Below are 26,871 nucleotides of genomic sequence, written 5' to 3' on the forward strand. Positions count from 1 at the left end.
TTTCGTCATAATATTATTTTAACTCAAGTGTCTCATACATTATAATTTTTGAAGGCATATTCTGTCAAGATTTTTCGGGACAACGTTAGTCAAACAGAATGTGGCTAAAACTGATTTGTGCAACCAACTGTTAGTAAGTATTAAGTATTACTAAGTATTAGTAGTAAGTGTTACAAATTTGTTTTTAATCCATGCACCCTATGCTGCTATAAAAGTGTTTAATATTTTCTAACAGCTATAGTTCCTATTCAAAATGTCTCATGAGAAACTACTTAGAAGAAGGCTTTCCAGCACTTTGGGAGGCCGAGATGGGCGGATCACGAGGTCAGGAGATCGAGACCATCCTGGCTAACACGGTGAAACCCCGTCTCTACTTAAAAAAAAAAAAAAGATACAAAAAACTAGCCGGGCGAGGTGGCGGGCGCCTGTAGTCCCAGCTACTCGGGAGGCTGAGGCGGGAGAATGGCGTAAACCCAGGAGGCGGAGCTTGCAGTGAGCTGAGATCCGGCCACTGCGCTCCAGCCTGGGCGGCAGAGCGAGACTCCGTCTCAAAGGGAAAAAAAAAAAAAAAAAAAGAAGAAGGCTTTCTGAATAGCTTATCATTGGAATGATAAGCTCATATTTACATTTTTTCCACATACTAGTATTAGTTAGTGACTTTTTAAAACTATGTCAGGAGTTGTACATAAATGGTTAATGATTTTAAAATCATGACTTTAACAAACTGATGACAAGGCTTATGTCTTGTTTATAAGGTTCATTAGCACTACTGAGGATTAATGCAGTATTTTCACAATAATAGAAAAATAAATAATTGATCAAATATATTCTAATTATCATGGTAATTTTTGGAAATGACAACTTGTTTTTCCCGAGTTTTGCTTATGTTTGCCATTTCAGCATGTGTTCAAAATACACCAGCTACTTCATTTTCAAGGAATCTCTGAAAGCCCATTAGTACTCTTGATTTTCCACAACACATCTATTGAAATTACAAAGCAAGGAGTTATTTTACTTTCTAAATGGAGAATTCTTAAATTATCTTAATTCAAGATTCTGTAACAAAAAATTTCTATGAAGCCACAACAATGAAACCCTCTGCTTTTGGAAATGGTGAATCACTTAAGACCAGCCTTCCCACTGAGAACAATCAGAAAACTGGTTAGATAAGTAAATAAATAAATACGTGTGTGATAATTGTGTGTGTGTTTGTGTGTGTGAGAGAGTATCGGACAGTAACCAAAGCAGTAAGTATACCCAGAGCCTAGTTGTCAGAGAAGAAGGGATGAGAGGTGAACTTAATATTTGGTGCAACTGTCCCCCTTCAGGCATTTGCCAATTGGAAGGAGATGACTGAGATACTGACAAAACGAGTAAATCTTACATCAAATTCATGGGCTTATATAAATAAACATTATAATCCAGATCATGCCAAGGGAAAAAACAAACAAACAAAAAAAACACCCAAGGGTTTCAGTAAGGATCATGAAGGGACACACACATTCACAGAAGCTAAAACCCATCTCCAATATATTTGAGTGGATTAAGGTGCTCAACTCTTACTGACATATCTGCTGGAAGCAAATATAAACGTACTTGGGAGAAAAATATAATAATCTAGAGGACCAGGTAATCACTGCCTTTTATTAAATCTACCGTGTTTGCCCCTGCATTAATTACCATGCAAAACACAAGATTTGATCAAAATCAAGTTAAAAATATATGCAAGAAACAGACCATAAGAGGCCTGGATATTGAAATTACCTTACATGATTTTTCAAATAACTATGAATAAACATCAAGGAATTCAATGACAAAATACATGGTTTTGCTAAAGAAATGGAAGCTACAAAAATATATTGAAGAGAATGAGAATATATATAAATTATTAATTTTATAATAGAACATAATGGGTAGTTTAAGAACAGAAACATAATATTGAAGAGAACGTCTCTGAATAAAAGATTGGTGAAAATTTTACAGCCTGAAGTGTAGAAAGAGAAAGAGTTATAGACAGCACACACAGACAAGATTCTAAGAAACACACATGATCCAACACATACAGTCCTAGAAGAAGAATAAAAACTCAGGGCAACAGCAATATTTGGAGATATAATGGTTATGAAGTTTCCTAAACTGACAAAAGTGGGCAAGCTGCAAATTCAATGAGCACTACCAACACTAAACAAGAAAGCAGCAACAAAAACAACCAGTCAACCAAAAAACCTCATACACATCATAGTAAAACTGACAAAGAAAAGTAAAACAAAACAAAACAAAAATTAAAAGCAGGAAGAAGAAAATATATAATATTTAGAACATAACAAAATTATTCTATCAACTTCTCAACCAAATAAGTGGTATTAAAAAGAAAGTGAAAAATTCATTCATAGATAAAAAGACTAATCTTAATATAATAATAATGGAAATTATTAGAATCCCTAAATTTCAAATAAAATAATCTTGAATTCCTGGAAAAATATTTTACTTTGCTTTATCCAAAGACTTTATACTTTTGAAGCATTACCTAAGATGCGTAATATCAGAAAAATATATATAAGCAGATTTCTTTCCATTTGACCAGTTTAAGAAATCATACACTCTGAAGAGCCAAAATGCATTCAAAAGACAATTTAGAAAGAAAATTCAGGCATCTATTCTATCTTAGATTTAAAGTGAACTGTGAATGACAAAACTAGACATTCTTTCTGTACCATTACTGAGAAATAAAAAAACTGAGCTAATGCATACTCAAAAATATAGATGCCAATTTATGTTAACACTGTCTGATGAGTTTAAAAGTTGATTTACTGTGTGTTTACCTTAAATGTAAAAAAAAAAAAAAAAGAAACCATAATAATTTTATTTGTAATGTTACCTTAACTAAAACACTTCACAGTTTACACATGCATGATCATTATTTCATCAAAACTTGTAATTACGAAATAAACCTTGAACCTGTACAATCTGCATCTTCCAAAAATAAATTTTAAGCCTATTTTTATTCTAATGAAGAATCATTGACAATAATCACAAGATGGCCTGATGGAATTTATTATATGTATTCTGTATATTTTCTTTCTTCAGTCTTAACATGTGCTCACTTTCCTTCTCAGTTTATCTCTCTCTTTAAAAAGGATTGAATTTTTTTAAAAAAGAGGAAATACTTTAAAATTACTCTAGACTAGTTAATATCATATTTAATCTATAGAATTATACAGAAATGATACAACTGTGCAGTTTCTACATGACTGATCTAGTTTTTTTTTTTTCAAAAATGATATAAATAGTGTTTTCTAATTAGCCTAAGACTTTAAATTTTCTCAATTGAAAAGCCAGTTATCTTATTTTTCCTTTTCTAGTCTTCAGAAATTAGAATATTTCACTTAATTTTTCTCATTGTATGCATGTATATGGCTGAGGGTCATGGTAGTTGGAGTCCCAAGGCTCATAAGCATGGTTTAGGCATGTATAAATAGAAGCACAACACATCGTGGATTGCCAGTGGTACACTCCTGTGTGTGCTCTTGAGTCAGAATAATCTGAATAATCTGTTTCAAATTTTTGCCCTATCATTTACAAACTGTGTTTTCTTCATTTACATCTAAAGCCTCAGTTTTCTCCTTTATAAAATAATACCTATGTCATGTTGTTTTGTAATGATTAAATGTAATAATTCATAAAATAATCTACTTAATATAGTTCCTGGAATATAATGCACACTAAATTTATATAAGTTGATTTTGTTTTTTTTTGTTGTTGTTTTTTTTTGAGACGGAGTCTCGCTGTGTCTCCCAGGCTGGAGCGCAGTGGCCAGATCTCGGCTCACTGCAAGCTCCGCCCCCCGGGTTCACGCCATTCTCCCGCCTCAGCCTCCCGAGTAGCTGGGACTACAGGCGCCCGCTACCGCGCCCGGCTAGTTTTTTGTATTTTTAGTAGAGACGGGGTTTCACCATGTTAGCCAGGGATAGTCTCGATCTCCTGACCTTGTGATCCACCCGCCTCGGCCTCCCAAAGTGCTGGGATTACAGGCTTGAGCCACCGCGCCCGGCCTATAAGTTGATTTTGTTATTGCATTTTTCTTATTATCAAATATAGTGAAAATCATAGACTCAGTGCTTTCCACGTTTTAAATGGTTGAATTACAAGTCATTTATCTAATTGGAAAACAAGACTCAGTTTAAAAAAAAAAAAAAAAAAGAGGAATGGGTTGAGTTCAACCAATTTATTAGCATTTGATCTTTTGCAAATTACTTAATTTCTCCAATAATTGTAAACTAGAAATAATAATAATAACTTGGCTCATAGCATAGGATACTAAAGGACACCTAACAGAGACTCCATTACTGGTAACTTTCTCTCTCTTTTAAAAGTTTATTCAATTCAATACCTGACAAAGAGAATTTCTTTTTATTTTTTTTCACTTATGGACCTTTATGTGATAAAAAATTGTGAGGCAAAACTTGGTCTCATGTACGTCAACCGCCAAATGTCATTTTGGAAAACAAATAATTGGGAAGGATAGACAGGCAGCATATGAATATTTTAAAAATTCTAATATAAATACGGTTTCCCCCAAAAACAAAATATGAAGACTTTATAGAAATAATAACTACATTGCACACGTTTTTGAAATTTTCCTTAAATTCACAATGAGACTGAAACTGAGGTATGAGTCTAAGTTTCTCAAACCCTATTTTGTTCACAAAATTTTTATGCTTAATGCATTGGACAAATAAAATATGCATCAGTGATTCTGACTCATAACATTCACATTCACGGCCTTAATTGGTTGGATTTTACTCAAAAGTTAAATTTGCTTGATAAGGATTTTAGCTTAGGGAAGTTTTTTTACAATTCACATTGCTCCATCAAATAATTTCTCTTTAGGTTTTTGGATGGGTTTGGAGAGACAAGGAAAAAAATATCACCGATCATGTATTCCCCCCATGGCAACAGGGAATTTATTAGGGAATTTAGAGAACAAAACAATGATTATCTTAAACAAATGAAGATTTAATACAGTGTTTAAAGATATGTTGGTTCACATTCTGATTGGAAAATGAAATTTGCAGTTAGCAAAATTATATTTCCATTTAGACACTATAAAATAAGACATATCCAAGTGTACCCAAGAAATCTTTCTTTTGATTATTTCTTATTATTTCTTTTGCAAATCCATTAAGCTCATACAACCTTTTCAAATAATGTAACCTATAATTTATGTTGTCTATGCTTTAATTATTAAATAAATGGGCAGATTAAAAAATTAATTACTCCAGCTAAACTTTATTCGACAAGTATGTTTCCTTTATACTGTATTACTTTTAGTCTAATTTATATATATATATGTTATTTTTATACACATATATAATACAATTAATTATAGACACTTGACTTTTCTATATTTTTCAAAAAAATTGTTTGAGTTTGTACTGCATATTTGTGTGATTGAAGACTGTAGTTTCAAAATGTGTACCTAAAATAAAAATGATGTTTAGACAAAATAATACTTTGAAAAATTTCTTAAACAATTCTTAAAGTATGTAGATTATACATGTCACTTGCCAATAACATTACATTATGCTGAGGTGGGCTTGGCACTGATGTAGACCTGGATCATGCTCATTAAAGTTACATAGTCGTTGAGTCATTGAGTCATTGAGTATAATGGCAGCGAGAGTCTTTCTCTCTCATTCTGTTGCACCCTTGCTCGCACTTGCTCTTTATCTCTGCTGATACCATATAACTAAATGTGTGATTGTTATATTTCCACAGTAATAGATACAGTACCATGTGTTTGTATGTGTATGCTATTCTAGTCAGTACTGAAAGGTTACAAATCAGAGTTTAAACCAAATTTCAGAAAGCAAGGTATAATCTAAATGTAGATTTAAACATATATACACATGTAGGTACAAACACACACACACACATATATATGTATATATACACACATATGCGTATATGTGTGTATGAATATATACACATAAAGCTTTCTTCTCTTCCCAAGAGTCCTAGCCCTGATTTTGACACTTTTAATGTGTTGCATGCAGAAAGCTGAAAGTATATGAATAGTGATAAAATTTCTGTCTTTAACTTTATAAAACATTAGGTGGTTTGTAATTAGGTTTTTAACCTTTGGAAAAATGTAACCTTTTTTAAAGGGCTGAATTAGTGCACTATAAGATTGAAGAAAAAACATAAAACATATTAACTCTTGAAATCTAATATATGACTTGACCAAATGATGATAATATCCATTCTAAGAACTAAGCTAGTTTGGCCTTTGTGAAACCCCTAAGTTCATATTATTCATGCAGTACCCTGTATAACTTTTAAGGATTACTAGTCATGGAATCTATTGTCTATTCCCATTGAATATGATATTCTAGCATAAATTAGATTTTTCAGATTTCGTACTAGGTGGGGTTGGGTAGATGTTTAACAATGGTAAAATATTTAAATATTCAGGTCTTTATAAAGCCCATGATAAACTATTACTGGTAAACGTACTATTTTACTAATTTTTTAAAGCAAAAATATCCTATACTTGCCTATACTCTGCAGAGCATTAGAAGTTTTAAGAATGTTTGAAATGTAGAACTTTCTTACATAAATAATTTTTTTTCAACCAAAAATATTTACTTAACATGTGGAATGTGTATCTTCACACTTGCTACCAACTTGCTTATCTAAATTATTTTACTCAACTGAGTCTTGGGAGCTTGTAACTTCTTGCTAAATGTGCGACTTTCTAAAATATTTTATTTTGTTGCCAAGGATCTGCTCTGTAAACTTCAGGTGATGTTTCCCCCCAAACTCTAAGTAAAATGTATCCTTGGCTGTATGCTTGGTTCATTGGAGCTTTTAAAACTGATCACTCACACTATGTAAATTTGAACAAAAAGGAAAGCAGGTGATACTATTTCTTTTTGCTATGTTACACCCCCGTAGACTTTCCTCAGCATGCCTTTTTCTTATATTTCCAAGGTATCTGTTCGGTTGATAAGTCACTTCTGGTCTTTCTGAAGTCTTGCGCACTCTCTCTCTCTCTCTCTCTCTCTCTCTCTCGGTCCCTCTTATTTCTAGTTATTTCTTGAGTAAACCTTTCCTCTTATCCAATACTTAAATTTACAATGATAGTCATGTTACCTAAAGTGATGAATTACTTGCAGATTGTTAGGAAATGTCTAACCCCAATTTTCTAATTATAATTGATACTACACTCTTGTTTCGTGTTGTAGCTTATATATACTAAAATTAGCTAATCTAGAGGGAATCTGAGAGTCCTACTTAGTGAGAAATAACTGAGTTATATTACCAGAAGAATAATTGAGTATGTACATGTAGAGTAAATCAGTTATGTATATGGTATTGGGGAAAGAGAACTGTAACACATTTGCTCCTGCTAATAGACGTGATTCAACCCTTGCTGAAAATTCTCCTTACTCAGAATTCTGGCATTCTATTTATATAAACGGCTGTTCCACCTCAAATTTCTGGTGAGATACATTCATCTTACAATATACAGTAAAATGTAAAGGAAAATGCGGTATTACTAGCTTTCAAAATGTGCAGTATATAAAACAGATGCCTGAAGCACACCAATACATCCATTGTGAATACCAGGCTGTCACCACACCTCTGGCACATCTCCTGCAAGCCCTGCTTCATCTGTCATTATTAATACACTTCATTTTAAAATGATGTAAGACAGAGCAGACCATGCTCCTGAATATATTTGCCTGCTTAAAGGCCTCAAATATGCTCCCATTATTATTTTAAGTAATTAACTCACGGTATTGGGCAGGTTCTGGCCCAAAGATAAATTTTAATGTTTTCTTTAATGTTTTAGTATCTCTGGTATGCAGATGATAAAAAAATAAAGTCCACATTCTAGATAAACCTTGAACAACTTCCTGAAATAAACTTACTCCTGTTGAAGAGAGCTGTCATTTCCCTCTCATCTCTTGGGCAGCAAGATTTGGGAGGTCTTCTTTCAAATTAATTCTAGAGGGTTATGTTTGTTGCTCATATGGGTTACGTTTACTGACTTAGGAGCATGTGATCCACCAGTATCTGCTTCCCTTAAGTGCTGACAGATCTGTAATTCCAAGTGGGTTTTAAAATTCAGAATATTCTATTTTGCTTAATAAGATTATTGCCATGAAAGGAACTGGTCACCCAAATATTCAAAGAGAGTACAAGGAAGATGCAGCTTATGAAACTGCAGTTTTGTTTATGTGGGATTATTTAATCTCAACCTGGGACCTTAAAAATAACTTACACTAGTTCACTGGAGTAGTTCTGAATTGTGAATTACAATTACATAAGTTTTCATAGAGACACTTTTTGCAAAGTGCTTATTATTTGAAAAATTATACTTATTTTATGTATTGACTGTATAAATGATTGCACTTCCTATGCAACTTATGAGAACAACATGGTCCTGATACTAGAACTTGATAACAATATTACAAGAAAATATCATAGGCCAATATGCCTCATAAATATGTCTAAAAATTCTTAACTAAATATTACAAATGAATCAAACAATATATAAAATTGATAACACATCATAACCAAGTGGGGCTATCCCCCAAATTCAATTAAAGTCTACATAGTAAACCTCATTAACAGAATTAAAGAGAATACCATTTTTAATCTCACCAAAGAAGCAGTATCTCTTTATAATATAAAATTTATCTCAGCAAATTTAAAATAGAAAAGAACTTCCTCCTTCTAATTAAGGGCAAATATGAGAAAAAAATTTAACATTGTAATTAATTGTGAAATATTAAATATTTATTATTGGCTACGAATAATGCAATGATATTTGTTACACTTGCAATTAGGCAAAAAGTAGAAATAAAGAGAAGTAAACTTTCATTGATTACAGATGTTATGAGTTATACATAGAAAATCTTTAAAAATATGTAAATTATTACAAATAATAAATGAAGTTAAGAAGGCACAGGATACAAGATTAACATAAGGTACAGTTATTTTGTGATATCTAATAACAATAAACAAAAAAATTATTTTAAAATGTGCTTTAATAGTAGCATGAAGAAAAATCTGATGATGAGGAATGAATAATAAAAACTGAATAAGACCTCGATACTGACTCTGTGAACAATGTGAAAATAAATTAAATACATAAATAAAAACAAAGATAAGCCATATTCATGGGTTGGAAGATTCTGTATTATTATTTTGATTCTCTCCAAATTGATTCATAGATTTAGCCATATTCCTGATTAAAATTCCAAGAGGCTTCTTTCAAGAAATAGGTGATTCTAAAATTACATGTAGGTGAAAGTATCTAAAATAGCCACATCCTGAAAAGGAATAGTGAATTATTTTATATATATCTTATAAATAATGTAATTATAAAATACACCACCGGAATTAAAGGTTTACTATAAAGCTACAATACAGACAATGTGATCTTGGCACACAGGTAAGCAAATACATCAGTGTAGCAAAATAAAGAGTTTTGAAATAAATCTATCATCTATCTATGTATCTATCTATGTATCCATGTATGTATCCATCTATTACAAATAACACTACTAATGCAAATAATAAACTATTACAAATAATAAGTAAAGTTAAGAAGACACAGGATACAAGAACAGCATAAGGTACGCTTATTTTGTGATATCTACTAGGAATAAACAAAAACATTTTAAATTGCTTTAATAGTAGCATCGAAAAACATACATATAGGGTCAAAGGTTTTTCATGAAAGATACCAAAAAAAAAAAAACCTCAATGGAGAAATGACAGTTTAAAAAAAATGCTGCTGAACAGCTGGATATTTACATAGGGAAAATGATTATTGCAGTCTATACCCCCAAACTTGAGATGAATTGTTGATCTATACATAAATCCCAAACCATAAAATTATCAGAAACACAAAAGAATATCTTCATAGCTTTAGGCTAAGAAAATATTTATTGACAGAACACAAGAAGCACAAATCATAAAAGAAATAATTATGAAATGGAATTCATTACAATTAAATTTTTTTCAACCATAAAAAGATGTCACTAGGGAAATGAATAAACAAGTGACGGACTTGGGAAAATAATAACATACATCAGACAAAGAACTTGTGTACAGAATGCATAAAGAACTCCTAAAAATTAGCAATAAACATTTTAGCAGTCTCCAATACATACTTTATAAACATAAGATACAAGTGGGCAATAAGCACAAGAGAAAATATTCACCATTATTAGCCATTGGGGAAGTACGTATTAAAATCACAATATAATATCACCGCAAACCCAGTAAAATGACAAACAAAAATGACTGACAATACCAACATTGGTGTGAATTCCAGTAATTTTCATATTATTGGTGAGAAAGTAAACCTGTGAATTACTCTGGAGAACTGCCAACAATTTGTATTTAAAATTGAATATATATCTGCCATATAACCCAGCAATTCAACTTTTGATATTTACCTAAAAGGGATGAAAATATAGACACACAAAAACTTGCACAACTCACTTCACTGCTTTATTCATGATAGCCCTAAGTTGGAAACCTTCCAAATGCCCATCACCAAAAGAAGAGCTAAACAAATTGTGATATAGCCAGCCATATTATCTAATATACTGAGAAGTTAAAACAACAACAAAAGGAATAAATTGCTGAACATTCAACAGTGGGAAAAATCTCAAAATATTATGTAAATAAATGAAACCAGATGCAAAAGAGTACAGAGTGATTTCATTTCTCTAAATACAAATACTAAATAAATAAATAAACAACTAATCTATGTCTTAGTAATTGTGATAATGACATCAGTGTACTTTCTGGGGGCTTGGTAATTAATGCTCAATATTTTGATGAGAATGTTTGTTACACATTGATCAAAATATTGAACAGTTAAGACATTTTATTGCTGGTTAATTCTATCTCCATTTTAAAAAATTAACAGTGTAATATTTAGAAAAAGGATAATTTACTTTGGAAAGCTGAACTATTTAATACTGTATATAGAATCACCACAAAATGTGTTTTTTATATTGAATGCATGTCTCTATTATTTTTAAAAAATCCAAAAATTCCCTTTCCTATATTTGTGTATTTTTATAAAACACTTATTTTCTCAACTATCTTATTTCTCTTTGTAATACAAACTCATTGTAAAAAGGAAACTTAAGCAACGTTAAAGTTAAAAAACAATACTACAACTTGGAGAACAAAATAAAACAAAGAAGCAAGCAAAAAACCTCACCATTAACCACTTGGTGGATACCCTTTCAGGTAGCACTGTGAGTAGTAGATAGCTTAATGGGTAAATTCAGATTAAAATGTGTTCATTAACACGAACACAAAAAATAAAATGAATTGACTTAGCCAACTATTTGCAGAAATAACAATATACAATGGAAGATAACTTTTAAATGAATAAAGGTATTATTTAATTACTATTTAGACAAGCTTACTTTATGATAAGTGGTTCCAAAGGGACATTTGAAACTACACTCCAAAACTTCTTTAAATCTCTTTTTTTTCCCCCTTAGAGATTAGCCTACTCTATGGATGTTTTACATCCATCTCTATAAACACTCAATGTCACTTTCCTGCATTTACTCCTTATGTGTTGAAGTTCTCCAGGGACCCTCCTTTGATCACTTTAGTACTCTCCCTTGGTGATGTCATCCACAAAAACAGAACTCATAAGCACTCATACACTGAGGGTCCCAAAATGTGTGTTTCAGGTGTAAATTATTACTCGAGGCTTGCAGATAGCATTTTACTGTCCACTGGCATTAAAGATTCAACATGTTCAAAATAAACCATCTCCCTCTGCACACCTGCTTCTTAACCTACCTTTATTCACTTAATGGAATAAATGGCATAAACAGACACTTTGCTGCACATAACAGAAACTAAAGAGTCCTCTTTATTTCTTTATTTTGATTTTTTTTTTTTTACTTCTTCACAGCAATACACCATAACCTTCCCAACCTAGTTTCTAAATTTCTTGTAAACAAATTTTCATTCTCCCTTGCTACTGACACTGCATTAGTTCGAATCCTCGAGCTTTCTTTTACCCCTGGTCAATACACAGATAGTGCTTTTTCTTTTATCCATTGACTTCTTACTGGGTCTGAGTCATCTTCCACTAATGAAAATATGAGAAGGCCATTTTCTATTTAAATCTGCTTACTGCCACTTGTATTTCAGTAATTCTTACTCATTCTAAGAATCAGAATTTGCATCACTTTCTCAATGGAGCTATCGTTTATATTCCTCTTCTAACTCTAGCCTAAGGCAGGTGCCTTCCCTTTTGACCTCGTAGCATTCTTTGCATATCTTCTCAAAGCACCTATTACTCAAAATAATTTTCATTTGTCTATCTTTGCTTTTTGACATTGTCCTCTTTGATGACATGAGATTTTTGGCATCTCTTTATAGTTAGCAACTAACTCTAAACCAGTACATGGTAGATTTTGAAGAAATATTTTCAACTGAATGTCATATATTGAAGCCATTTTTCCAAATAAGCATAAACCTATGTTAACACAGTAATGTTGAAGATTAACAGATAATTTTAGTCCTGCTTATTGAATGCATTCATCATGTCAACAAGCGTTTATTCAGTGGCTCTATTATGACACATAGGGTGTTCAATGCTGTGCATGTGTAATGAATTACACAAGGTCTATACTTTAAAACCTTTTTTATTCTGAAATAGAAAAATCCATGTAGATAAACTGTTATTGAACATTTTTGGAATTATGAGATAGATAGCTCTGAAACAGAATAGGAGACTATTGGAAAATCTTTGAAATTAATCTTAAGTAATGAGTTGTGTAGAGGTAGTATACAGATAGATTCGTAGAGTGGGGCATTTGAAATAAAAGTGATTTCAACAAAGTCATGGAAGTGTGAACCATCCTGCACTTAGAGAAATTTTATTGTAATTTAGGATGACTAGAGTAAAGAGCAAAAAGAAAGTTTCTAGAAGAAATAAGTTTGGCAAAAGACAACCAGATTTTGCAGGCTCATGTATGCTATGCTAACGAGAGCAAAGGGGAGATAAAGTCAAGATGGGAAAGAGAAACAAAGCCATGAAAAGTAAGATAAGGAAAGGAAAAGTAGCTAATTCAAATGTGCAGAAGCCACAATTATAACTGAAGCATTAGCGAGGTTAAAAAGAAAAGAAAATGGTAGAATTGTGGTTGAAATTGTGGAGTATGTCAGACAAAGTTGCCAGAGAAGGATCAAAACACAGGGTCAAAAGAGTCTGCTTCAGATATTAGGCAGACTCATTATTCTGGCTATCTCTTCTATTTTAAGCATTTGCTATGCTGTTATCTGGATAACATGAATTGTGTTATGTCGCTGAACATAGGACTATTTGCATTTTTTTCCGAAAACAGAAGTCTGTCATGGAGAATTTCATAGAAAACCTACTCTAAAAAACAATTGATATAATATAATTATTGGCAATTAGAGTGTGGATGGATTTAATTCCCATGTTTCTTTTAAAAATAAGTTCCTATACCATCAAGTTTTTATTTGGAAAAAAATCAAATTGATGGAAAAATTTAAAAAATAGTACAACACTCATGAACATACCTTTCAACTACAATCATCAATAGTTAACAATTCATAAAGTCACTTTCTAAACTTCAGTGTTCTCTTACTCTATTTCCATGTATATTTTAGTTAGCTGAAAATTAGAAATTTTAATTTTAAAATTAGAATTAATTCTAATTAATTAGAAAATTAATGGCAGATTTTATGATATTTCACACTTAAGTATTTTGCAGGAAATTCCACGAGATGATTCCTGGTTGAACTAGTTAAATAGTGAAATAGTTATTGGAAATATTCCCCTGCAAATTATAGCTCTGGTTAAGTTCTTTCAGCTCCAGCTTTCACTTCTTAACAGAAATGTATGCTTAACAGGACTTTTTCTATGGCCCTTTCTAACACAGTTCCCGATTCTATCACCTCATTTTGCACTATCACAACAACTTGCTTTTTATTTGCCAACATTATTTATTTACTACTTATATATTTCTTTTATCTCCATAAAATAACATATCTTTTATAAAGGAAAAACAAAAACAAAAAACAAAAACCTTTGTTTCATTCACCATTTTTGCATTAGGACTAAATTGACTTAATGCAAGACTCAGATTTAGAAACTACATCTTCTTCTACTTTTTAATTCACAAGTTTCTTTATATTCAATATCTCCATTCTATTTTCAATTAAAAAAATGCTCAGGCCATTTTTACCTTTTTGCCATTTTCAGAATTAAATTTTGGATTCTAAGCACAATAACTTCTAGGTCTTTTAATAACAATCAAAATTTTCTCACATATTGGCATATTATGAAATTATGAGATTAATTCACTATTTGATTTTTAATGACTTTGTGTAAGTTGAATATAAACAGGCAGTCTTACCACAGATGTTATTTGTGTTGGCTAGACATTAAATCACTGTATTTTGAATTTTTTATATAAACATTGAGATTTTGTTTGGAACGTATTCAGGTAAACAGGAGCACATGGATTCTATTTTCCAGTGTAGTACTATTTTCAAAATCCTCTTAAGAACCCACGCCCAAAGACCCGATCACTTTCCATTTTGTAAGGCTATAAAGCTTACAGTATTTCTATAATTTGCAATTGCTGCATGTAACTCAGTAGGGTTTTAAATTAATGTTGCTTCTCAGATTTGTTTTTATAAGCACCTGAATTTGGAAATCTGTCAAGTGGTGTTTTGTGCTTGCTGGTAAGAAACATCTTGATTTAATTTAGCATATGTATCATCTAAGATGAACAACTTGTTATATGACAAGGTATCCTACGTGGCAAACGTGTACCCACAATAGTCTTGACAAGCCTGTGAGGAGCATTTCCATTCGTGTTGTACTGCAATCAGAGATGACCAGAATTGATCACAGAGTTGCTGAATGAGATTTGAGACAGTTTTCCTTGCATACTATTGCCTGGCTCTTTAAATTCCCCCCACAAAAGGAAATTAAAAACCCATAATTTATTCTTCAGTCCTTCTTATGTTTGGCAAGCACAAAAATTTAATTTTGTTGAAGTAAGCATGATTTTAGCATGGTTTTCAAATTATTGCTCTCCACCACCATAAACACACATATACTCATCCTAAATGAAAATATTCAATCTTTCTTTCATCTGATTTTAGGTGAGATTTTTTTTTTCTCCCATTCAGATTATGGCAATATGCCTTACCTTATTTAAACTAAAGTATTATTATTGATGGAGGACTGCTGTTTATAAGTCACTATGCTTGGGGCTTATGAAAGAGGTAGAATAACACTGAGAATAAGATATAATTTCTACTTATAGGAGTTCACAGCAAAATTACTTCATATGGATATACTTTTCATGTTTCAATATCTGCTGATGTCATTATAAAAATATGAAGTTCAGATATTACCTCAGACTCAGAAATCTGGCTGGCTTCTCTCTTTTAAGCATGATGGCTTACTCTACTAATATCTAGACACCAAACTCATATCCAGTATCAACTTTACTAAATGATTCAATGTGCTGTTTAAAAGGTATTATAAATATATTGGTAGTTTAAGTATGGCGATTCCTCAAGGATCTAGAACTAGATGTACCATATGACCCAGCCATCCCATTACTGGGTATATACCCAAAGGATTATAAATCATGCTGCTATAAAGACACATGCACACGTATGTTTATTGCGGCACTATTCACAATAGCAAAGACTTGGAATGAGCCCAAATGTCCATCAGTGACAGATTGGATTAAGAAAATGTGGCACATATACACCATGGAATACTATGCAGCCATAAAAAAGGATGAGTTTGTGTCGTTTGTAGGGACATGGATGCAGCTGGAATCCATCATTCTTAGCAAACTATCACAAGAACAGAAAACCAAACACCGCATGTTCTCACTCATAGGTGGGAACTGAACAATGAGATCACTTGGACTCGGGAAGGGGAAAATCACACACCGGGGCCTATCATGGGGAGGGGGGAGGGGGGAGGGATTGCATTGGGAGTTATACCTGATGTAAATGACGAGTTGATGGGTGCTGACGAGTTGATGGGTGCAGCACAGCAACATGGCACAAGTATACATATGTAACAAACCTGCACGTTATGCACATGTACCCTAGAACTTAAAGTATAATAATAATAAAAATATATATATATATAGGTAGTTTAGAAAAGTAAATGAGCGGCCGGGCGCGGTGGCTCAAGCCTGTAATCCCAGCACTTTGGGAGGCCGAGACGGGCGGATCACGAGGTCAGGAGATCGAGACCATCCTGGCTAACACGGTGAAACCCCGTCTCTACTAAAAAAATACAAAAAACTAGCCGGGCGAGGTGGCGGGTGCCTGTAGTCCCAGCTACTCGGGAGGCTGAGGCAGGAGAATGGCGTAAACCCGGGAGGCGGAGCTTGCAGTGAGCTGAGACCCGGCCACTGCACTCCAGCCTGGGCGACAGAGCGAGACTCTGTCTCAAAAAAAAAAAAAAAGAAAAGAAAAGTAAATGAGCAATGTTAATATTAATACATTAATGTTTACTCAAGAAGAGGCTATTTTTAGTAATAAAAGTTCATGATAATAGGAATATGTTTTGGTACCCCGGATAATAATGAGTTGTTGAATATGTATTTTAAGTCACAAAGAATGTCAGCATTTGAAACTTAAGATATATGCTTAGTCCAGACAGAGAAGCGAAGAGAAGTTGGCTTAAAGAAAATGAATTTCATCACTAAACAAGCACATCAGAGCCTCATAGTTGGGTAGGGCAAGTAAAACATTTCCCTGTTCATCAGCTCCCAGGTTGGAAGGACCTATGTCTCTGAACTTCTCCTTAAAGAAGCAAGGATCTAACCATCCATGAATTAGGAGAGAGAAGGAAAGCTCCTTCCATTGCTGACTGCCAGTCACTGTTGAATGGTTAGTCACATTTGCCTTGTAAGCAAATAGCCTTAGTGATTCTTGTTTCTCTTCTTTCTGATATCTGAATCCTGATACTCCTTTAACTGAGTAAAGTGAATTTGCTTTTATTCTATAGCAACAGATAAAATGCTTAAACTGACAGTGTTCCTGGGTTCATGGTTTTGAAAGTAACCATATCAAAGACAATCCTCGATCTTCTATATCTCATTGTGGAGAAGGCGAATAAACCTGACAGCATCAACGGTCTATATTTGAGGAAAAGATAGAAGCCTTAAGACAGACAGGCTTTTCCCCATGGTTAATATTGCTTCTATTGTAACAAAAAGGGAAAACAGACATTTTGCTTGAATTTATCTTAGGCATGACGACACATGCTGATAATGGCTCGTGAGTAAAAATAAAATGTGAATGACTTATTTTGAAGGGGCCTAACATCCAGAAAATATTTTCATTCAGATAATATTGCTAATATTTTTCTGTTTTTCAATGTTATGTTCTAGGCACTAGAGATACTGAGAGAAAAAAAATTCCACTTCTACCCTTGAAGAACTCAAAGTTTGTGGGATTTTAACAGGTATGTAAATATATGCAATCTTAAAGATATCTTCAACAGGTCAAAAGGATAAAGAAAAGGGGGGAAACTAACTGTGGGAATGGTTTAAGTCTGGAATGGGTTCTTGACATCCTGGATATAGGATTTTTTCTCAGTCATGGTTCTTAGACTTTTGTTACTACTTACCAGTTAATAAACACCAGCAAACTGCAGCACATATGAATCAGTTTGTAAGTAGTATTAATGCAAGTAATTGGAAGTGGTAAATCATCCTATACCACCATCTTGCCTTTTTTGTACCTTAGGATATAATTCATTTTGCAGAGTTATAATAGAGTCATATTTCCGCTGGTAAAAGTGTTTCCAGTTCATATGAGATAATTAAATATGTCAGTATTTCATGGTCTGTTGTTATGGCTATGAAAATCCCCAAAGAACACTATGACTTCCAGATGCTTTTCCATATTAGCACCGGGCCAGACGATGTTTAACATGTATTCCAGCTCTATATTTTTGTGATTGCTTGATTCACAATTAAGTATGATGTAGTCAAACTGAAATAACACATCAACACAGACATTTAATAAAACGACTTTCAAAAGTGACATTCATAAAGCTATTGAGGTATACTTTACATTAGATTTCACCTTTTACTTTGCCTTATGTAAAGAAAGATCATGCTTATGAAAGAAAGCATGCTTAAGAAAGATCTTATGCTTAAGAAAGATCACTAAATGATGGGTGATGATGAGTAGTGAGGATGTCAGTGAGAATCTGGCCAGGAAAACACACACTAGATAAACTTAATAGAGAAAAATTTAAATATAAAAATTATTTGCAGGTATTAGACAACTAAAAAGGCAAATGGTATCACAGAAATAGCAAATGAAGAAAACAGTTACCACTACAAGGGCTGGGAAAACAAAGGGAAATGGTGGAACTTGGACCGAGACTAGAGCTTGAAGGAGAGGCCCTGTCTGTGGTGCTGGGGCCCGGATGCTTGAGAGGAGAAGGCTGCTCAGCTGGTGCTTGTGCCTCAGGAGCTCAGATGAGAGCCCCTGTGCAATTGAGACAGACCTCTGTGGCCAGGGAGCCAGCCAGTTGTTGCTGGTATTTCCAAGGGGACTCAATGAGGCTGGTTCTGGGAGTGTGAAACTAAAGAACCAGAACCAGGGTAAAGAACTATTGCTGAAGCAATGCTGATGGGATCGGGAAGCAAACAAGAGGAGTAAAGTCCCTTTTCTCTCCCAGATTTCCCATCTCCCTCTAGTAAAACCTAACGTGGAACCAGTTGGTAATTGAAAAATGTGTTTCTCAGAGTCCCAGACTCAGCCTCACACAGCAAAGTACAGAAGAAAGCTGCAAAATAATAGCTTTTTAACCAGCAGAGTGAAGTTGGGGGGGGGGGGGGGGGGGAGCGGGTGACAGGCATTGTAACAACGATTTAGAGTACAAGTAAATATTCAAAGGTAAAACTGGGGAAAATTGTTAAGCTATGAAAGCAAAAGCTGCACTTTTAAAAGCTTTATATTTCTACAAATGAACATAAAATTACAGCGTATTTATCTTGCAGAAGAAAAAGAACATCAACTTCATTGTTACACTGAACAGTTTTTTACTAGTCAGATGTTAAGTAATGACAATTAAGAACTACCAATTATTTCCATTAAATAAAAACTGAAGCCTTGGTTAAAGAGTAGATTTTTTTTTTCTTTCCACAGGACTCACAAATACATACATGCAAATACAGGTGCTTAAACAATTATTTTTTAATTTGCTAATTTTATTTTCCAATATGGAACATTAATAAATAATGGATATAAGTTTACAAAATTTATTTCAGTAAATTATTTTGAGAATCAATACCTAAAATACTTGGAAGATAAAATGCTTTTAAAAATAAATGATCATTTAATGAAAAACAAAACAGAACATAGAGGTTTTCTTATGTTAAAAGAAAAGAATTATTGTAGTAGAAATTCACTGAAACATCTACTTATAATTTAGGTAACTCTATGAGTGCAGTAAAATTTACACAATGTTATCGTATGGCTCTTGGAATGTTCCAGCTGCACTGACTGGTTAATTTATCTACCCATTTATTTTTTACTACTGAAAAAGATTAATTAATAAAAATGACTCAAACTAATCATTTGAGCATTGTGTAGATGTAACAGATTTAAAAGCTATTCTGTATCTCCCAATTAATATAAGAATCAAGAAAAAAGTTAAAGTAGAAACTGTTCAACAAGCAATGACTATTTTTTCCAATTTTATATAACTAAATATTAAATAAAGATAACTATAGCTTATTTCATGTAAAATCGAAAAATCCATATCCTTTTGCCCAAACATATTGTAGATTTTAATCTAAGCTATCCTTATAGGATAATATACTATTTTATAATTTTGCTCTTTGTTATGATATTTCAATGAGATTGGAACAATTTAATATTTTCGTCCAGGATTATGCACCTGTTGAAACTTATGTTAAATGTAGATTTGTATCTTTATTTTTTTAGTTTAATTCATTTTCATAGAATGACACAAAAATGTTGAATAAACTATTTTATGCCAGCAGGTCCTGATTCAACATTCAGATATCCAGAAAACAACAACAACAACAAAAAAAAAAACTTCTAAATTGTGCGCAGGGATCATAGTCCTGACCTTGGAAAAACACTATAATTTATATTAAATGAATTACAGCTTTAATTATCATCTTGATGACTTCAGTCATTCATTCAATAACATTTTTAAACTAATATTTATATGGAGGACAGACAGGGTTCTAGGAGTCATGAGGAATTAAAAAACGTGTAATCCCAATCACCGTACATTCTCAAATTTCCAAGACATGTCAAATTAAAATATTTTGTTCCCATATGAGATCTGTGTATTTTAACATTTGGTTCATAAATATAGTCAACACAGTATAAAACTTACTCCTTGCCCTTGAGTTCTTACAATTTAATGGGGTAGTAAATTGTGTAAAAGACTAAATGCCAGACAGCTCTCCAAATAGTAACCAAATTATTTTTTTAGGACATTAAGGGTCGAACAGATGACTTCCCAATGTCTTTATTAAAAACTAGAATTCATTTGAGCACTGCTGTTGGAATCTATAGTTTAGAGAATTGCCTTTGCAATTGCTGTGACATTCTTCATTGTCTTAACAATCTGGTGGCTACCTCGTAAGCACTTGCCAGCTATTTAGTGATATACCTCAGGGGCCTATTGGAACTATTTTATATGAGAAGTCAGTAGTCTTGACAGTTAGTACAGCTTTCAGTGGCTGAATATAGCAAAGTTGTGACACCTGCAAATTCCTAAGGTATTGCAAACTGAAAAATCTAGACAGGCAAATTAATGTCCATTATATGTAATTATAGCCTGAATTCCTAGCTACCTTTTGGAATTCAGAGAGAGCAGCTGTTGCTGCTATGTATTTTAAATGTTTTCCTGGAGAGAAAAGGAATATCTGTCTATCATAAACAGTCCTTGGTTTCTAAAATAAACATGTTATTTCTCGAATATTTTGGCATAAAGTGGGTATATGAGGCCTGAATAAAAGGTTTTCTTGCTCCTTTCTTGCAGATATTCTCCTGAATTGTGCCCTTGTCTTTCTGTTCTGTTCTCATCTATAGCTGAGAGAGGATTAGAGAGAAAAATTTTGCTTCCTGAAAGTGTCTTGTACTTAGTCAAAGAATTCTGTAAGGGCTGTCATCAAGAGAGCTGTGAAAACGTTGTTTATGATTATGAATTAAATATGACACATTGTCCACAAAAAGGTAATATTTTCAGCAGATTTTGTTCATTGCGATGATGGTTAATTGGGATGTAAGTTATTCCAAAGCAGGTGTATTAACTTCATGGTTTATCAATGATTTCAGTAAACTCAGTACATAAGACACAATTAGAAGCTTCTGAATCCTCTGGGACTTGTTTAAAATACCTTCCTTAATTCATAACTTTTTTTAAAGAAAACACTGCTAATTATTTTAGCTAAGAAAAATCATTAAGATTATATAGGAAAAAAATGATTTATAATACATCTTTTTTGACCAGAAAAGAATCTTATTTATCTACTCATCTATTTTGTCATTTTTATTTGTAACTCGTCAAGGGAATTTTTAGTTTCTTTTCATCAAGTCACATGGGAAGTGTATAGATTGTCTAACCTTGTTCTTGTCATTCTTTATTATTCATCTTCATAACTTAACTTACCTTTTTAATAAAGTTATTGAACACTTTACCTTCTTGAAATAAAGTATGCTATTCTACTTGAACAATATTCTTGCTTGTCTTCTGAAGAAAGGCAAATTTTGTTATTTGTTTTCACCCTCAGATTTTTTATTTTTGAAAAAAGTAAATCAAGACGTTTTAGCCCACTGGTTAAATTCTTCTTACTATTCAGGACCATTATGTTGTCATCTGAATAACTGAGGACTACCTTTAATGAGGTGTGCGTGCCTGGTTGCATTAGCTGCCTAACAGATGTCTGAGTGATTAAAGCTCCCCTGAGTACCATAGCTTTGGTATTTCATTGAATCTCATTTGCTTTCTGACCTAGGAGTTCCACTGTATATTCCCAATTGATGCCTTATTTTTCCCTTTCAACTGTTAACTGGATGATCAAAGTAGTTTATAAATATCTTATTATCAAAGGTCATCTTCCTGGAGTTTGTACAAAATTATTCCTTTTATCTTTATCTCCTCTCAAAAATTCCAGTGTCAATGAAACAAATAAAAATATTTAAGAATTTTAAATACCCTTTTGAGATCAGGTGGTTATAGGCCCACCTGGTGTTTTGTGCTGAGTCCCAGAATTGTTGCAAATACAAAGTTGTACTATTGCACAAACAGACAAAATAATCTTAAATATCTAAAATGCAGCCAGGCTATGATTTGAAGGTGTCACTGAAAGATCCCCATTTCACACAAAGAGCTGGCTTTTTGGACCTAGTTTATCTGCTTCAGAAAAAGGGAAGGGTTTGGTTGACAGGATTTAAACCTGTGGCTCCAGGCAGTCTAGGCACTCTAATTTGGATTCTCAGATCACTAAGCCAAGTCTTGTAGCTCTCTGAAACTCTGTATTTATACATAGATAACGATTATACCAATCAAGTTGACATTTTAGTAATAAGAATTTCACCAAGTTTCATTTATACCTTCAAATGTGTTATTGTTTAATCTCATCATGTGAGTCAAGTTGAATCAAAGCCAGCCTTTCCTTTTTTCCTTCCAATATCAATTATGAGTAATTGTATTTAGCTTTGTTTCTTGCATTTATAGACTCTATTCTCAAAGGACATTGGAACTGGTTTTGATGAAATATAATAATGCTGCTTTAACTATCAAAATATGGAAAGAAACAAGTCACAGTTTTTTCTAATTGCAATAAAAATGTTGTAGTATATTGAGATTGATGTTTGTAAAGAAAAAGTTGTGTAACATATATTGTGTGCAATTTTCATATTACATTAAAGGAAAAATCATTTCAAAATATAGTCTTCTCTAATCCTCCTTTTCACATTCATTTGGCTCTAAATCTATTATTCTGCATATTTGACCTATAATGCAACCTAGACAGTAATTTTCTGGGCATCTAAAGTAGACAAATGGGAACATATATCTAATATTTTATATTATAATTATATTCTTTGAGATTGCTGTAAATACAAACATTCCCCTCATTATCTTTGTTCTTCATTTTACAAGATTTATCAACAAGTTAATTTATTGATCATTTAATCTCTATATAAAATTATGATAGGGAAATGAGATAAGCATCAGGAAAGTTAAAAAAAGAATTTAATGGTAATTTGTGAAACATATACTCAGAAACATATATAGAAATCTTTCAGTTGAAAACCATATCCAGTGTTTGTAAAATACAACATTCAAAGTTTAATGTACATTGAATAAAGGTAGAATAAAAATAGCATATAATGCTAAATACTTACTTGGAATTAGATATTTTATGTAGATATATAATGTGGTAAGTGAAGTAAAACAATGCTAAACACTTGTCTGTGCTCCCAATTGTACTAGATGGCAAATTAATCTTATCTCTAGACTCTGCATAACAGAAATTTATTAAGACATTTATATTACAATTGAACAGTTTCAAGTTTTAATGCATTTTTAAAAGAATTTCTTCACCGAGGATGAGGCCTCAAGAAGTGACATTGCTGGCTCACTCTCTAGAGGAGGAAAAAAAAGAGGGGTTGCACATTGACTTTGCTGTCCTCTTTTTGAAGATTGCATACTCTGCCATTTTGATTTCTTACTGTTTAACTAGGGTGTTTATAAAATTATCTCATTTAAGACAAATAATGACAAGAATGTAGCCATTATTTTTAATCATATGATTCCAAATTTACCCTTATTTTTTATATTTCATTAGAATAAAAGTGAACTATTCACAGGTAAAATTAGTTGTGACGTATCTTGCAACCATACCCTATGTCTCCTGCATATCATATCATACATATTCATACATTTCTAGACAAGTTGAATCATACTAAAAATACAAATATACCCCACCTCAAATAAGCTGGAATAAAATAAATTTATATTAAGTGACTAAAGATGAATTTGAAATAAGAAAATCTAAAAAATATATTTTTGAATGGATTATACTCCATAAATGTACAAGTTAATTAGTAGAAGCTTTCAGAATTCTCTTATATGCAAAATATATCAATGATGGCTATTTCCTTTTAGATTTTTTACATGTCTCTTTATATAAGCTATAAAAGTCACAATAACTGAGTAATGGAAGTATAACTTTTAATTATGACAATATGTTAAAACATAAATTTTGCTATACAAATATATCTAGCTATTTATTTTGTAAGATGGTAGAGTATAAAATAGACTGAATTATAAAATATCTAAATTCTTACCCAGTGTATTAAAAACTCACTATCAACCCACTAATCCCACCTTGCATTTTTGAACTATGGGTTTTTCCAACTTGGGTACTGTTTACTTACTGAGTTGTCCGTAACTACATAGCCTTGTATTATACATTTTTTAAAAAACATTTTTTATTCATGTTGCCACATAACAAGGAGACACTTTATTGCAAAAGCTGAATTAACTCTCTAATCATGCCTGACTGCATTTTGTTGAAACTCTCTAAATTAACTTCAAAGGTTATATATGTGAATGCTTTTGATCTCATTCCCCTTTATTGTTGGTCCTACCATTGATCCTCTCACTATAAATCAGATAGCAACTGGCATAATTCCAGGAATCTTGAATAACATTTAGTATTCATTTAAGCAGAAAATAAGCTTTATACTTTATCGAGTGGTGAATTACCTCCGCTGCCTCATTGCAATGTACCATGATGCAAACGGCATTTGTGGAGTTGTGTGGTGCGCAACCTGAGCAGCCATACATGGAGGAAAAAGCAACCAAAATAATCTGTGTTGTAGAGATTCAATGTAAATGTCTTCATTCCAATTCTTTTTTAAAGGCACTGCTGCAACTACAATAAAAACTAATACTGATTGGGACACTTATAATGTGATTGGCATTATTCCAAGTATCTACACTTGATTCTCTTAATCCTCATAAAAGGACTATGAAGCAAATATTATTATCCTAATTTTACAAAAAAGGAAATTGAGGTAGAAAGAGGGTAAGCAGACACAGTCAAACATCTGGTAAGCTCTAAGTATCTTGAGCTTCTTTAGATTGCCTTCACAAATAGATATCACAGGATTTATACCCTTCACTTTTTCCCCCTCAATTTCTTAATTTATCTACATACTTTTAACCAGTCTTTGGGTCTACTATTAGCTATATATCAGTGGGGTATTAAATGAATGAATAAGTGAAATCTGGATCTTCAATAAAAGTATTTCCTCTATGCTAGAAACATATACAAATATCGACTGCCTGCATTCTATCTGCAGGCATTGCAAATGTCTTAAATTGAACTGCCTCAGTTTTAAATGTATCATCTACCCCATCAGGAACAATGCCTCTAGTCTCTATAGAATTGTAATAGTTATGTACCTTTTTCTGTAAAAAAGGCTCACCTTTTTTTTTTTTTTTTTTTTTCCAAAGAGCCTCTGTGAAAAATCTGTAAATTGTATTCCTCCTTTACTAATGGGCTGGTTTCCTCATTATATCTGTGAGTGGCAACACACGATTTCTTAACAATCTGCCATTCTTGTTAGCATCATCCTAGCAGCAGCTAGTTCCAGCATCCTGCTTCTCTTGCACCCACAAAACCAGTAGCAGCCAGCAGTCTCACTCAGCGATATGAGCCCCAGACCACAGAACCCCTTCTCTGAGCTTCTAGGTTCTGATAGCAGAAACTTCTTCCATTTATTTCCCTCAAATCTAGGGGTAGTAGCGCTTCCTTCAATTATATTCCTAGAATATCCTGTAATTCTTCCAGCCTCTAAAACCAGTGTAACTCACTACCAATATTAAATTCCATCAGTTAGAATACCTAATGTGATTTCTGTTTCCTGACTAAACCTCCATCAATATATTCATGTATTAGAATTTCCTCTGACTATTCCAGGAATTTTTCCTTTGATTATTCCAGGCATTTTCTTTAGCTACTCTCGTTCTTTCTGCCACATGCAACTGATTTCCCAAAACTGCCAATTATACTCCAGAATATCTCAAAAATCTTTATTGTTCTATTAGTGTCAATCAAAATGCAGTAGTAAGGAGCAAGGAGTTTTGATTAAAAAAAGAAAAAAAAAAAAAAAGGCATGGATTCAAAGTCCCTACTGTTTGGTAGGTCTAAGCCTGAAAGAGACTTGATGGTTGCCCGGTTTATTATCAATTGTCCTAGAAAGTGCTAGTTTAGGGAAAATACTTGTGACTGTAACTTCACAGAACAGGCTACTGAAGGAATTACAATCTTAGCATTTTATTTCAGAATTATTATTTTGTTCCTTTCTATTTTGCAGAGGCAAAGAGAAAGAAAAAGGGCAAGAAAGTGAGGGACAAAAAATAGAGGAAAAGGAAACAAAGAAACCAGTTAGAGAAAGGAAAAAAAATAAGAGAAGTAGAGGAAGAAATATATATATACACACACACACACACACACGTGTTTCTGAATTTATATACCCATATATAAATATATATTATATTTATAGTTTCATATATAAACATGTATATATAAACACATATGTGCATATCTTTATATGTTATGCATATTATTTTATACTATACATAATTTTAATGGATTAGGAATATATCTCATATATATATACCATTTGGTGTGTATATATATGTGTCATCTGCACTGTTGCTCTGAGGCTGTTTTAGCTCTAGTGATAAATTTTGCCATCATCCCTTAAAAATTA

This window comes from Papio anubis, chromosome 4 (assembly GCF_008728515.1).
Source record: "Papio anubis isolate 15944 chromosome 4, Panubis1.0, whole genome shotgun sequence".
Taxonomy (NCBI): domain Eukaryota; kingdom Metazoa; phylum Chordata; class Mammalia; order Primates; family Cercopithecidae; genus Papio; species Papio anubis.